A 12,646-nucleotide genomic window follows, 5' to 3' on the forward strand; every position below is an offset into this window, starting at 1 on the left:
CATCTGAAAATGAAATGTTATGGAGAAAATTAAAATCAGCAATACTTTAAAACTTTATTTATAATGGCAGAATACAAATAATTATTATGATTGGAGGAATGAAGTTTCTATATCAGAGATGATCTAGCTGGAAACATTTGACCCATCTTTGTTAAGTGGAGAAGGAATGAAGCTCTGGCTAACTGCCATTAATGATTGCTGGGCCATTTTGTGGTGGTTGTGCTCCCCCACTGCTCCAGGGAAAGCTGTGACTTCCAAATTCCTTTCTGCTCTACCACAGATAGTCCCTTTATTTAAAGTACACCTGGGCCAGGGAGGTCTCCAGCTTCTTCCTTGGGTGGCCAGCACTCTGGGGTGGAAAATAAGCCTCTTTCCTGCACTTTCAGTAAGTTGTTGCCTGTAGGAGTTGTCTGCTTTGCACATGCATTGTCAATCCAGCTATAAAATCACTTTTGGCATGATTTCTCTGTTACAGTAGACATTCACTGGCTTGGATCTTTTTATAACTGCTTGGTTGCTCCATTTCCTAACCTTAAATGATCAACCATTGGATTTGGCTTGCTCCGCTCCATTTCCTAACCTTAAATGAGCAACAATTGGATTTGGCTTGCAAGTCCACAGATAAATATTTTAAAATACAGGGGAAAAAAAGCATAGGGGCCCACCCTATAATCAGGAATCAATTGAAGAGGAGATCCAATTCAGTCTTTTTTACAGTAACTTTTTACTTAGTAAAGGCTCACCAGAGCCAACAGATACTGAATTCCTGAGGTGAGTCTTGTACGAGAAAGTACATTGATAAAGTAGAATAAATCAACTAGTCAAGGAGGCTATGGATTACATTTAATTATTACTGCTGGAATGCTAAATTTCTTCGGTTAATCCTTTGGTTTGCCTTCTCATGTCAGCAAGTTTCTATGTTTATTCTATTGCCCCTTGTTTTGTATCTCAAGTCCTAGATAATCCTGACAATGTGGATAAATGCTTTTGATTTTGATAGATAATACATTATGGCAATATACTACATATGGGAACAAATGACCTTATCTTGCATACTCTCTGACCAAATATATTTTGGGTAGGGTGGTCAGCTAGCTTGTACCCAGCAGGACTACATGACTGATGCTGCTTGGGTACTATATCCACTAAGGAATGATTACACTCACAGCTGCTCATCAGAATATTGTGAGTAACTGAAGTCCTCTCCCTTTATTACACCTGGACAGATGAGAGAGTTGCTGCTGGAAACTTCCTGAAGCTGTGGTCCAATCAGATTAATTTTGGCAAGAACACATTTATTCTCAGTTGAATCCAACCAACAGATGGCTAGACAGTCTCCGTGGATTTGGCAGGGAAGACCCACTCTTGTGGCTCTGTCTGGAGTAGCTCTTATATGGAAAGAACAGTGCCAAAACTTAGATTTTGTTGATTCTGCAGTTGTTCGAATAGTTAAACAGAGCTGGTTTTAAAACTGAGTTGCTGACCTGTCAACCTCCACTGTGCCTAGCAAGATCATGGAATAGTTCCTCCTAGAAGCTGTGCTAAGGCACTTGGAGAACAGGGAGGTGATTTGAGAGACGGCATGGGCAGGTCTTCCAAGGGCAGGTCTTGCCTGATCAATCCAGTAGCCTTTTGCAGTGGACTGGCTGCATCAGTGGACAAGGGAAGGGGTGTGGATATCCTGGACTTCTGTAAATCCTTTGACATGGTCCATCACAACATTCTACTCTCTAAATTGGAGAGAGATGAGTTGGAGAAGTGGTCTGTTAGACGGAAAAGAAATTGGTTAGATGGTCACATCCAGAAGGTTGTGGTCAAGGACTCAAGAGTCTCAATGGACATTGGTGACAAGTGATGCCCTTAGGGGTCTGTACTGGGACCTGAGTTATTTAATATCTTCATCAGTGATGTAGACAGAGGGATCAAGTGCACCCTCAGCAAATTTTCCCAAGCTGAGAGATGCTATTGACACACCTGAAGAACGTGATGCCAGCCAGAGGGACCTGGACAAGCTGTTAAAGTGGGAATTTCCAGAGCTGTAACAAGTCCAAGTGCAAGGTGCCTGTACCTGGGTTAGGGCAACCCCCACTATCAACACGGACTGGGAGATGGAGAAATTGAGAGCAACCCTGCCAAGAAGGACTTGGTGGTGATCTTTGGGACATGACCCAACAATAAGGGCTTGAAGACCAGAAAGTCAATAAGTAGTAAAGTAGGATATGGATTACCGTTAATTTTTTCCTAGTGGAATGGAAAATTTATTAAGTTAATCCTTTGTTTTTTCCAAAATGCAAAATACAGTTAATCCTTGGTTGTATCAAGAACTGTGGCCAGAGGATAATGGGACATGATTCTGCCTCTCTATTCCTCTCTGGTGAGACCTCACCTGGAGTCCTGCATCCAGATCTGGGGTCCTCGGCACAGAAAATACATGGACATGTTGAAGGGCCACAAAAATGATTCAAGGGCTGGACCATATGAAGACATGCTGAGATTTGGATTTGTTCAGCCTGAAGAAGAGAAGGCTTCAGGCAGATCTTTTTGCAGCCTTCCAGAAGTTGTGGAAGGCTTGTAAGATGGATGAGGACAAATTTTTTAGCAGGGCTTGTTGTAACAGGACAAGCGGTAATGGTTTTAATCTAAAGGAAAGTAAATGGATTCTGGATATAAGGGATTTATTGCAATGAAGGTGGTAAAACACTGGAACAAGTTGCCCAGAGAGGTGACCCATTCCTGGGAATATTTAAGGTAAAGCTGGATGGGGCTCTGAGTGCTCTTACTTGAAGATGTCCTTCAAGTAATTTTTGGGAGATTTGGACTAGATTACCTTTAAAAGTCACTTCCAACCCAAACTATTCTATGGCTCTGTGGTAGGGGAAAGGGTTCAGAGATGTCTTTTGCTGTGTGTTGTTCTAGTCAGATCCATAACCCACATGGAGACCCACTCTGACCCAGATTCCTTACACAGAATGATGTGAAAAGGAAGCGCTGGTGTAGAGAGGGGAAGTCCCACTCCACACAGAAAAACTTCCTTCTGTGTCAAACAGAAGACTCTCTACTGGTAGAATATCGGGATCAAAACTGAGTAATGGAATAAATAATTCAAGCAATTCTAACAGTCTTTGTGTTCATAAAACAGTCATGTTTGTTGTGTGAGTTTTATAATAATATAAATTGTAGCTCACTTTCAAGACTAGTTTGTGCAAGAGAAGACACACAAACCATATTGTTGATGGATCATATTTTTGGTGCTGGTTGAATGACATATTGTGTCTTCTCCAAAGAATTTTGGTATATTTAGCTTAAAAATCAGAGCTGAAAAATGGATTTTTTTAATTAAAAGCTTGTTCCCAAACAATATGCAAGGAAGAATTTATTTAAGTAGTTACTTCTACTGCTTGGCCAAAAATAAATACATGGAAAAAGTACATTTTTTGCATGGTGGTATGTAACACATACTTTATGTAGCACAGCAGAGTCAAAAGGCAAGATGAATTATATTTTATATATTGTACCATTTGGTAAAGTAAATTGACATCAGTAAGGTTCCACTCACTTCCCATTTGCATGAGTGCAGAGGATTTTTCTTATTCAGGTGAGCTTGAGGCAAACAGTGTTATGGTTGCCATTTTCATCTTAATTTTGAACATCTATAGTCCCTGCTTTATACTTAATTTTTGAAATCCCTTGGTTCCCTTCCAGTTCCGAGATGGGCACAAAGCTATTGCTTAAGTACTTACCCTCATAGCATCCTAATTAATGAGGATATTGCTTACAGGGGCACAGATAGCAGAACTGGAGGTAAAGTTTCTTTTTGCATCTAACTGTGCGTGTTAATAGATGTAAATAAGTAATTGAATATTCTTAAAACTCTCGTGCTAGTGAAAAGCTTACTGGCTCTCTTCTGGTGGAGTTGTTATGTGTCCATCAAATTGATCTAGATAGCTGACATGATTCAAAGTGCCTTGGCAGATACAAAGTGAGTTGGGAAGCATTTACACATAGATCTCATAGATGGCAGAAATGAGAGTGGAGGAGGAGGAGCCAGTGGCAAAGGGATTAATGGTAATCTGAGGGTTACCACCCTCGAGCATCTCTGATGTCTTGAGTGGTCTAAAAACTAATTTCACAGGGCACTGAGGTGCTACTGGGGAAAATTAGCAAACTGGTAGTAGTAGGACTGGGTTTAAAACCTTGGATCCGCAGTCCAAGGATGGATGGGGCAGTCCGCCTTGGATGAGGCAGTCTTGGCTGTGCTTTTTCAGCCGTCTGTGCTCATTTATTAATCCCTGAGGAGGCTTGCAGCTCCTGTAATTTTTTTACTAGTCATCATGAAAAAATTCCTGTTGTTTGAAGCTATAGGGGAAGACAGAATAAAGAGTCTTTATACTGTCAGCTTAATATAATTTTCTATCATGTTTCTAATAAGTTATGGGAATTATATGTTGTCATGTTTTAAAATGTTATGGAATTGGAGGAAGTGAAGCCATTCATTTAAAAAAGGGGCACACAAAATGTAGAGAGTATAACTGAAGAGGCTGTAGAACTGCAAAAAATTGACCATGGGAGGAAGTATTTTTCTTCCTCAATCCATTCATACATTTGCTTGCTCTCCTTTAATGGCTAAATATTTTCTCTCTTTCTCTCTTCCCCAGTCCCCCACAGCCAGGTCTTCTTTCAGATGCAGTTCCTTTTTACAACCAGTTGTCATTAACATGTCACAAGAACAAAAACATAGGCTTTGTATGAAGTCTGTCCAGCTTCTGCAATAAAGACCTCACTGAAAGTAGGCTTCCTGAAGGGGAATCCTGACCTGAGTCGGAACACTCCTATTTTCTCTGTCAAGATGATGCGCTTTTCCCCCCCTTTTTCACTCCCCAAGTGATTTGTTACCTTTTTTTTTTTTTTTTTTGCCTTGTCAACTGTCTGAGTTTCATGAGCTTGACATTTGCGCTTTGTCTATAACAATAAACATCAGCAAAATTGCCACAAATGCTCCTGTGATAAATTGCCATTAAATACAGCTGCACCTTTTTGGATGTGGGAGGGAAGATGGCCATGGCTCTTATCTGAGCTGAGGGTAAGCCCACTTGCTTGTGCAGAGGCAAGATGAGGGACCAGATTTGCTCAGCTGTGTTTATCTTCCTGCCCACACATGTGCCCATACAAGCATCCCACCGGCCGAATGTCAGGCTAATCAAAACAACATAAAGCCAGCTGAATCCCAACCAGCTGCAACCTGGCTTGTCATGCCTCTACTATTATTATTGTTGTTTCAATTTATACAATTAGCCTCTGTTGATGGCCCTGATTGCAGATGCTTTTCCTTCGGCTTCTCTGCAGCTCCCATGTCCAGGGTCCATCCTGCATGTGACAGCTCTGCAATCCCAGACCAGTGTCCTCTGCCAGCTCCATCCTGGGACTCAGGGCTCTGAAGGCAGTGGGTTCCCATCATTTCTCCTGCCACTGGGGTCTTCTCTTTGAAAATGAATTAAAGAACCTCCCCAGAAACAGAAAGCTTTTGAGCTGATCAAATGGCTCAAAATAAAACATACCATATGCTGCTGCGTGAGCTCTCTGTGACTACACTGGTCGCTTCACAAAAATTTCTGTTCCTTTCATAGCAATTTTCTGTCTCCAGTTTGGGTGATGTAGGGGCTTTACCAATTCTCATAGCAATGGAGTACTTTGCTGTTTTGGGACCACCCACCTGACTCATAGGCATTTCTCATGCAGAGTCATCCCAATGGGCTGCTGGTGGATTCTCCCACTACTGGAAAAAAACATATTGTTGCTTGATACAGTCTGTTGACTTTTGCTGGACCTGTGCAGTTCAGAGGTAATGGTATGACTCTTCCTCTCACTGTGGGGAGCAGAGAGCACAGTTTAGGGTTCTGAGTGCAGAGACCAATGCTGTGCATGCTTCAAAACTCATGCCAGTTTTTGAAATGTGTCAATGAGTTCACAGAGGAAAAAAAGGGTAAAAAGTGAAAAGTGAGGCATGCTGAAATTGGAACCAGGTGATACCTAAAACATCTAAACCAGAACCTGTGAATGTCTGTCCCTCAGGCAGGGCTGCTCTGAGCATCATATAGTCTGTCTGTTGGTCTTAGGGTGTGGGAAAGAGGATGCTAGTTCTGCTCTGAGGACCACCATACCCTTCAGTCCTTACACCTGCTCTTGACAGAAGGGAGACTAGTGTGAATGTGAGAAATCTTACCCTTTTGGTGATTCCAGGGCGGGAGGTGTTTCTTCCTCATGCTGTCTGCCACTATGGCCAGGCAGTGAGGTTCCGCTGCTTGGCTCTGCTGTACACATCGTGCCACACTTGCCCATTCAGTCTGCAAAGGCAGGGCTGGACAGCAATCCAGAGGGACCTAGACAGTCTTAGGAAGTAGACCTGTGTGAACCTGATGAAGTTTAACAAGGCCAAGTGCAAGGTCTTGCACCTGAGTTGGGGTAATGCCAAGCACAAATACAAGCTGGGAGAAGAATGGATTGTAAACCATCTTGGAAAAGGACTTGTGGGTGTTGGTGAGGAGAAGCTCAACATGATCAAGCAAAGTGTGATTGCAGGTCAGAAAACCAGTTGTGTCCTGGGCTTCATCCAAAGCAGCATTGGCCAGCAGATTGAGGGAGGGGATTCTGCCCTTCTGCTCTGCTGAGAACCCACCTAGACTCCTGCATCCAGCACTAGGGTTCCCAATGTAAGAATGACATGGACCTGTTTGAGCAGATCCTGAGGAAGCTGGAAGATTATCTGAGGGCTGGAGAACCTGGAGAAGGCAGGATGAGATAGATTGTACAGCCTGGGGAAGAGAGAGCTCTGTAGAGACCTTATAGCACCTTCCAGTACATGAAGAGAGCCTGTAAGAAAGCTGGAGAGGGCCTTTTCACAAGGGCATGTAGTGATAGGTCAAAAGGGGATGGTTTCAAACTAAAAGAGGGTAGGTTTATGTTAGATATTAGGAAGAAATTCTTTACTGTGAAGGTGGTGAGGCACAGGATCACATTGCCCAGTGCAGTGTCCCTGTAACTGTTCAACACCTGGTTGGATGGAGCCAACCCAAATAATTTTATGATTCTTAGAGGAAAGAAGAAACATATGTAGTAGAAATAGAAGTTAATGTCTAGCACAGGTGTTGGCACATGTTGCTGCATTTTCCCTCTCATCCACATCTCTCCATAATCCTTTCCCACGCAGTTCCCACTGCCAAAATCCTAACTGGTGTTGTGAACAGACTTCAATCATTAACCCATGAAGGTGACATGAAATTATGCCTAATGCTTACTTGTCCCAAAAGGCTTAGGCATTAAATGTCACTGAGGAGAGCTCTTTCTACTGCCCTTATGCCTGCTGTATAATCCAGTGAGGCTCCAGCATGTGAGGCTATTCTGATCAAGGGTCTGGTCTTCTCACTTTTATAAGTGAATAAGAAGTGAGATACTACAGTAAAGAATAATTTGCTCCTCCCAGTTTGATCTCGTGCTGGTTTTATACTACAATAACGGTGCTTCCTCAGTGTTATTCTTTGTGCAAGGTTAATTGGTGTATATAAAACAAGCATGAGGCTCATTCACTTAAAAGCACACATGGGAACTTGCTAATTTCCCTGAAGGTTTGGCCAGGTTTCATCTGTATGATCTTTGTTTGCATCTGATTTTTGTTTCAGACACATGCCTCTGAAGTCTCTGGATGCTGCCTAGAAAGCTGGTTTTAATGAAAACAACCATCTATACATCTGATTCTGGAGAGTTCTGCTCGAAATTTTTTCTCCTCTTCCCATGATTTTTAAAAATTGTTGCAAATATTCTTTTTAAGGCTGTCTTTCAAATTTGTAATTATCATGTGAATGGATGGGATTAAACTTTTCCTTTTTTCCACTCCCTTTTCTTTTCCAATTTACATGGGTGGTCTTAGCGCTGCGTGGGTATGTCCCATCCTCTGAAGATCCCTATCTCCACAGTGTCCCATGGCTCTACTGAGGTTGGTGATGGGCTTTAGCTTGAGCAGCTCTTTAGGAGAAGGCTTAAATGGGCTTATAGGGCAGGACCTCAAAACTGCTTTTATGACCTGCCTCTGAGACAATTTTGAAGGTAAGCCCTCATCTGTGGTCACACCAGGACTTATTCAAGTGACCATGAAATAAAACTGCTACTAAAAATCTCACTTTCTTTGATAGGCTTGGGTTGTTCTTTTGTTTGTAGGTCTGGGTCCAGAGATGCAAATTGTTTCTTCCCTTCCGCTGGTCCTGAGGTAGGGTTGGAATTATGCTGTCCTCCTCTTACCTGCTCTAGGTGATGTAGAGAGCAAGAGATGCAAATTGTTTCTTCCCTTCCACTGGTCCTGAGGTAGGGTTGGAATTATGCTGTCCTCCTCTTACCTGCTCTAGGTGATGTAGAGAGCAAGACTCTTGTCTTTTTGCTGATTATGCAGTCTGCTGTCCTGAACAGAACCTCAGCCCCTGTTGCCTGTAGCAAGCTCTCTGGAGGCTGAAAATCAGTGGGGATTTTCTCTACCAGGCAGGAGATGGTACCTCCCATTGTCTGTGGATTCAGTTAGCTGCTGAACTTCAAACCTGTATTTCAAATGTGTGCTTAGCTTATTTTTGTTCTTCCTCTGATCTTTTAAAAATACTTGTTCTTTAGCTAAATATAGCAGAGCGCAGTCTCCATAGTCAGATCAGACAAACTGCAGAGAATGTTTGCTCTTGGGTTATTTATAGAGCTCTTAGTAGCACTGTCCCCTTGCCCTTTTCATTCAAAGCTAGGGCATGCTGGGCTGAAAACAAGACCTTATCCTCTGGGTATGCAGACTGGCCATTCAGAATCTTTTTTTAACAAAATTTGTGTTCCGAAAGGAAAAATTGTATTTTCAGCTACAAATTTCTCAATTCTCTGTGCCTAGTTGAGTTGGTGCGATACATAAACACAGAGCTCAGGGGGTTTTCGATAAATCTTGTAGTAGTTGCACATATTTTCCATCAATATCATTAGACTTCTGCTTCATGATCTCCTCTGAGCCACAGAGCTGTTAAGATTATCAAACAATCTGTAGTCTTTTGGGCTGTGAAGCCACTGTGAGTATTCAATATGCATTACATTTATAAAACATGCCTACAGGAATTTTTATCCTTCATCCAAACCATGTATTTTCATTAAAGCTTAATCCTAACATAAATATCTTGTAATTGGTTAAAATGAATATTTTTCTTCATTAAAATACCCACATACAATGAATAGTCTATAATTTTCCCATGGATCTTCCTAGATGGATTAAATTTGAAATATTTCCTTCTTGTCTGCTAGCCTCCTTTTTTTTTCTCAATTTCTACAGCACGCATCCTTAATACTTACCATTAACAATCTTCTTGGTCCTTAAAATAGCAAAGATCAATGGACATAGCATGACATCAATTTTTGTATCAAATTGAAAGACCTTAGGTGCACTGAACTTCATTCTGTCGTTCACACTGCGTTTTATTTAGAGAGAAATGTCAAAATTTTCATTTACATGAGAAGGCCATCAATACATGGGAGAAAAAGGCTTGCAGGGAAATCTGGTTGCTCCAAGTGTTGCGTCAAACTTGATAATTTTTACACAAGTCCTTTATTAAAAAGAGTTTAATGATCTACTGTGAAAGGGAGTATAGGCTAATTACATACACAAGGTTGATACATCCTTTTCCCAAACATTAGCTCAACAGTGGTATCATATATTATTAGAAGTATCATGCACCGTGGAATGACACATTTTTCTCTGAAAATTTAAAATAAATGTTAAATACAATCAGCAGGTAAAGCAAACAAGCCTGTTGGACAAAAAATTGCTTCCAAAAACTTTTATCTAGACACAATTAAATCTTCTTAGACAAGATAGTGCAGAGCTTCCCACAAAAACTGGTATTTGCCCTAGGAACTGGAGGAGTCATCAACACTCTTGGCAACTGCAAAACATAACTACTTGCACATCAACAGCATTTTGCAAAATTAATAGACCACAATAATTCTTGGTGTGACTCCAGCTGAGATCACTGATGTTATACCACTGATGAATATGGACAAATTGTGTTAATAGTTACTCACTAAGTAGCAGAATAGTGAAAATCACTTTCCACAGCAGGAAAATCCAGTCAGTGGAACATGGCTAGGAATTGTTGCTGAACAAGGTGGGATTTGTGGAAAGATGGAAAGAATGGAGACAAGAGAAAGAGCAAGAGAATATCATGTTTTGCATTGAGAGAATAGTGTTCATATATATTCCATTACTTCCATGGTGTTGTGTGGGGTTGGTATAAAGAAAACACACCCAGAGGCCTTTTTAAGATGGATTTCTCTTCCTGACTGCCAGCTATAAGCTTTCCCTTATTCAAAACCTGATACTGTGGGCAGTGCATCTGGAGTAGCATGTGTGTGTCAGAAATACATGGGGTCAGTTTTCTATAATATATGCTCACAGCTAAGCCCGCTGGGTTTATACTACTTTTTGGTGTCTGTGGTGCTGAGGCTCTCTGAGGGCCCCAGAACCTCCCTTGGGCAATTACTTCTTGCTGGGATTAATTAATTCAGCCTCTCAGGTACATGGATTTGTATCATGGTGGTCCACGTCAGGCTGTCAGGTAACCCTCCACTGACCTTTAGCTTTCCACAGTGTATTTCCGGCATGCAGCATCCTCCAGCTGGCCTGTATTTCCCCTTGTTATGTCCTCCCCCTTCTTGGTATGGAGAGAGTCCACTGTTAGGAATTTAGGATAAAATTCCCTGCAGCTTCAAGAGGCTGCTTGAGAGGAAACGAAAGCAAAAAAAATTTTTTAGTGAGATATTAAGTCAGGTGTTATTCACAATACTGAAAACTGGTAGAATAAAATGTAAATGGTAATTTTTACCTAAGCCTAGATGATAAGTATCTTCCTACTACCTAATACTTTCCTCAGAGATACATTAGAAGTGTCGCAGCTCCTGCAGCTTGGGTCCACACTTGCCTGTTGTGGTGCTCCTTTTCTGCCTTCAGAGCAGAGTCCTGGAAAGCTGTCACTAGGGAAGGAAGAGAAGAACCTCCTCCAGGTCCTCTTTTCCTCCCCTTGGCCTCCACCTGCTGCTGAGGTGCACCCAAGGAGTGTATGACTTCTCTGTGCAGCCACCATCTCCATGATTGTCATTCAGAGGGCTTTCTGTTTTTTTTTTCTACAATGCTATATCTGGTCCCTGTTTTCTCCCAGGAAGTTTCTATGTGCAGATCCAGCTGGTCCTCCATGCCCAGACCAGGGACCTGTTGAAGCTCATGGGTGTTGAGGATGTCTGTGTCCCTAGGAAGCCCACACATATCACCTAAATGGCACAGGCAATGGGCTGCACATGAGGGTGTAACAAATCTATCTGCATCTCTACTCCATCTACACGCTCTCAAAGAATTTTCTGTCTCAAAAGCTTGCAGGATTTAAAGCTGAGTAAATGTGATCTTTCAGAGAGATTTTTCTGTTGTTACATTTTGGGCTCTTAGACATGGCCATGTTATTATTAAATCGAGTTGGCGCAAATGAGGGAACTATTCACCATTCTGCCAGCAGTGGCTTTCTTTACAACACACAGACTCTTTCTTTACAGAAGATTAAAGCACGTTGTTTCTGGTTAGGAAGGCCTTTCCTATTCACTGAACGTCATTACCAAATCTTGAAGTAGTTGTATTTGTAGAGACTTGAAATGTCTAATTTCAGTACAATAAGCAGATCCATGCTTCTCACCAGCATGCCTAAAACAACATGCTTTATTTTAGGAGGCATAGCAAAAGTCAACAGCTTTAGAATATTAAATTGCTTCTTTGTGAAAGGCTTCTGTTGCAGACATGGTGATAGCTCACAAGCTAGCTAATGAATTACATACTGCTTTTAGATAGCGCCTTTAGCGAATTTAATAGAAAATTATCGGCTTTACAGTGACTCAGTGCAAAACTGTGACCAGAATTTCTGTGTTCTCTCCCTGGGTCAGTTTCCTTCACTTACTTTACCTAACTTTTATCTTGTATCTGTAAGTATAGAAGCTTATTTGTAAAAGTTTTGTGGGCATATCTAACTTTTATATGTATTTTGACTTTCAAGGTTAAACATAGCCGAGAGACTTAAAGGAGTATGGAGGGAAGTATCGCAGTGTATCTGGCTTCTCATTGGCTTTCAGGGGCTGTGTTACTTTAAGACCAATTTGAAACCACGATAAAACTCAGTCTTCCTCATTCAGTTTTGGTCTACTTTGTACTTCTATTTACTAGGTAAATGTAGCATGCAGCAAAATGGAGTCATATTAAGATGAGAGAATGCGCAAAAACATTACTAAATAATTTACTTAACTTAGGTCCCCAAAATTGGACTAGATCTCTTAAAAGGGCAAGCATTCTCCAAAATGTAAATACATTTTTATTCTAACAATGAGTGAAATGCTGTGAGATTAATTTTACTAATGGCATTTTGGTCTTTCTACTTCTAGCAGCAATCAAAACAGAAAGGCAGAGACAGAAAAAGTGATTGCTCAGATTAATTCAGTGGCATGTGCAAAATACACTGCACTATAGCTGTTCTGTAGAAAAAGACAGTAGCACAGAAAACAAAAAGCATTAGAAAGGAAAAGATTTTTGTCAGAGAAAGCCCGGTCTAGC

The sequence above is a fragment of the Motacilla alba genome, chromosome Z, assembly GCF_015832195.1.
Source record: "Motacilla alba alba isolate MOTALB_02 chromosome Z, Motacilla_alba_V1.0_pri, whole genome shotgun sequence".
Classification (NCBI taxonomy): Eukaryota; Metazoa; Chordata; class Aves; order Passeriformes; family Motacillidae; genus Motacilla; species Motacilla alba.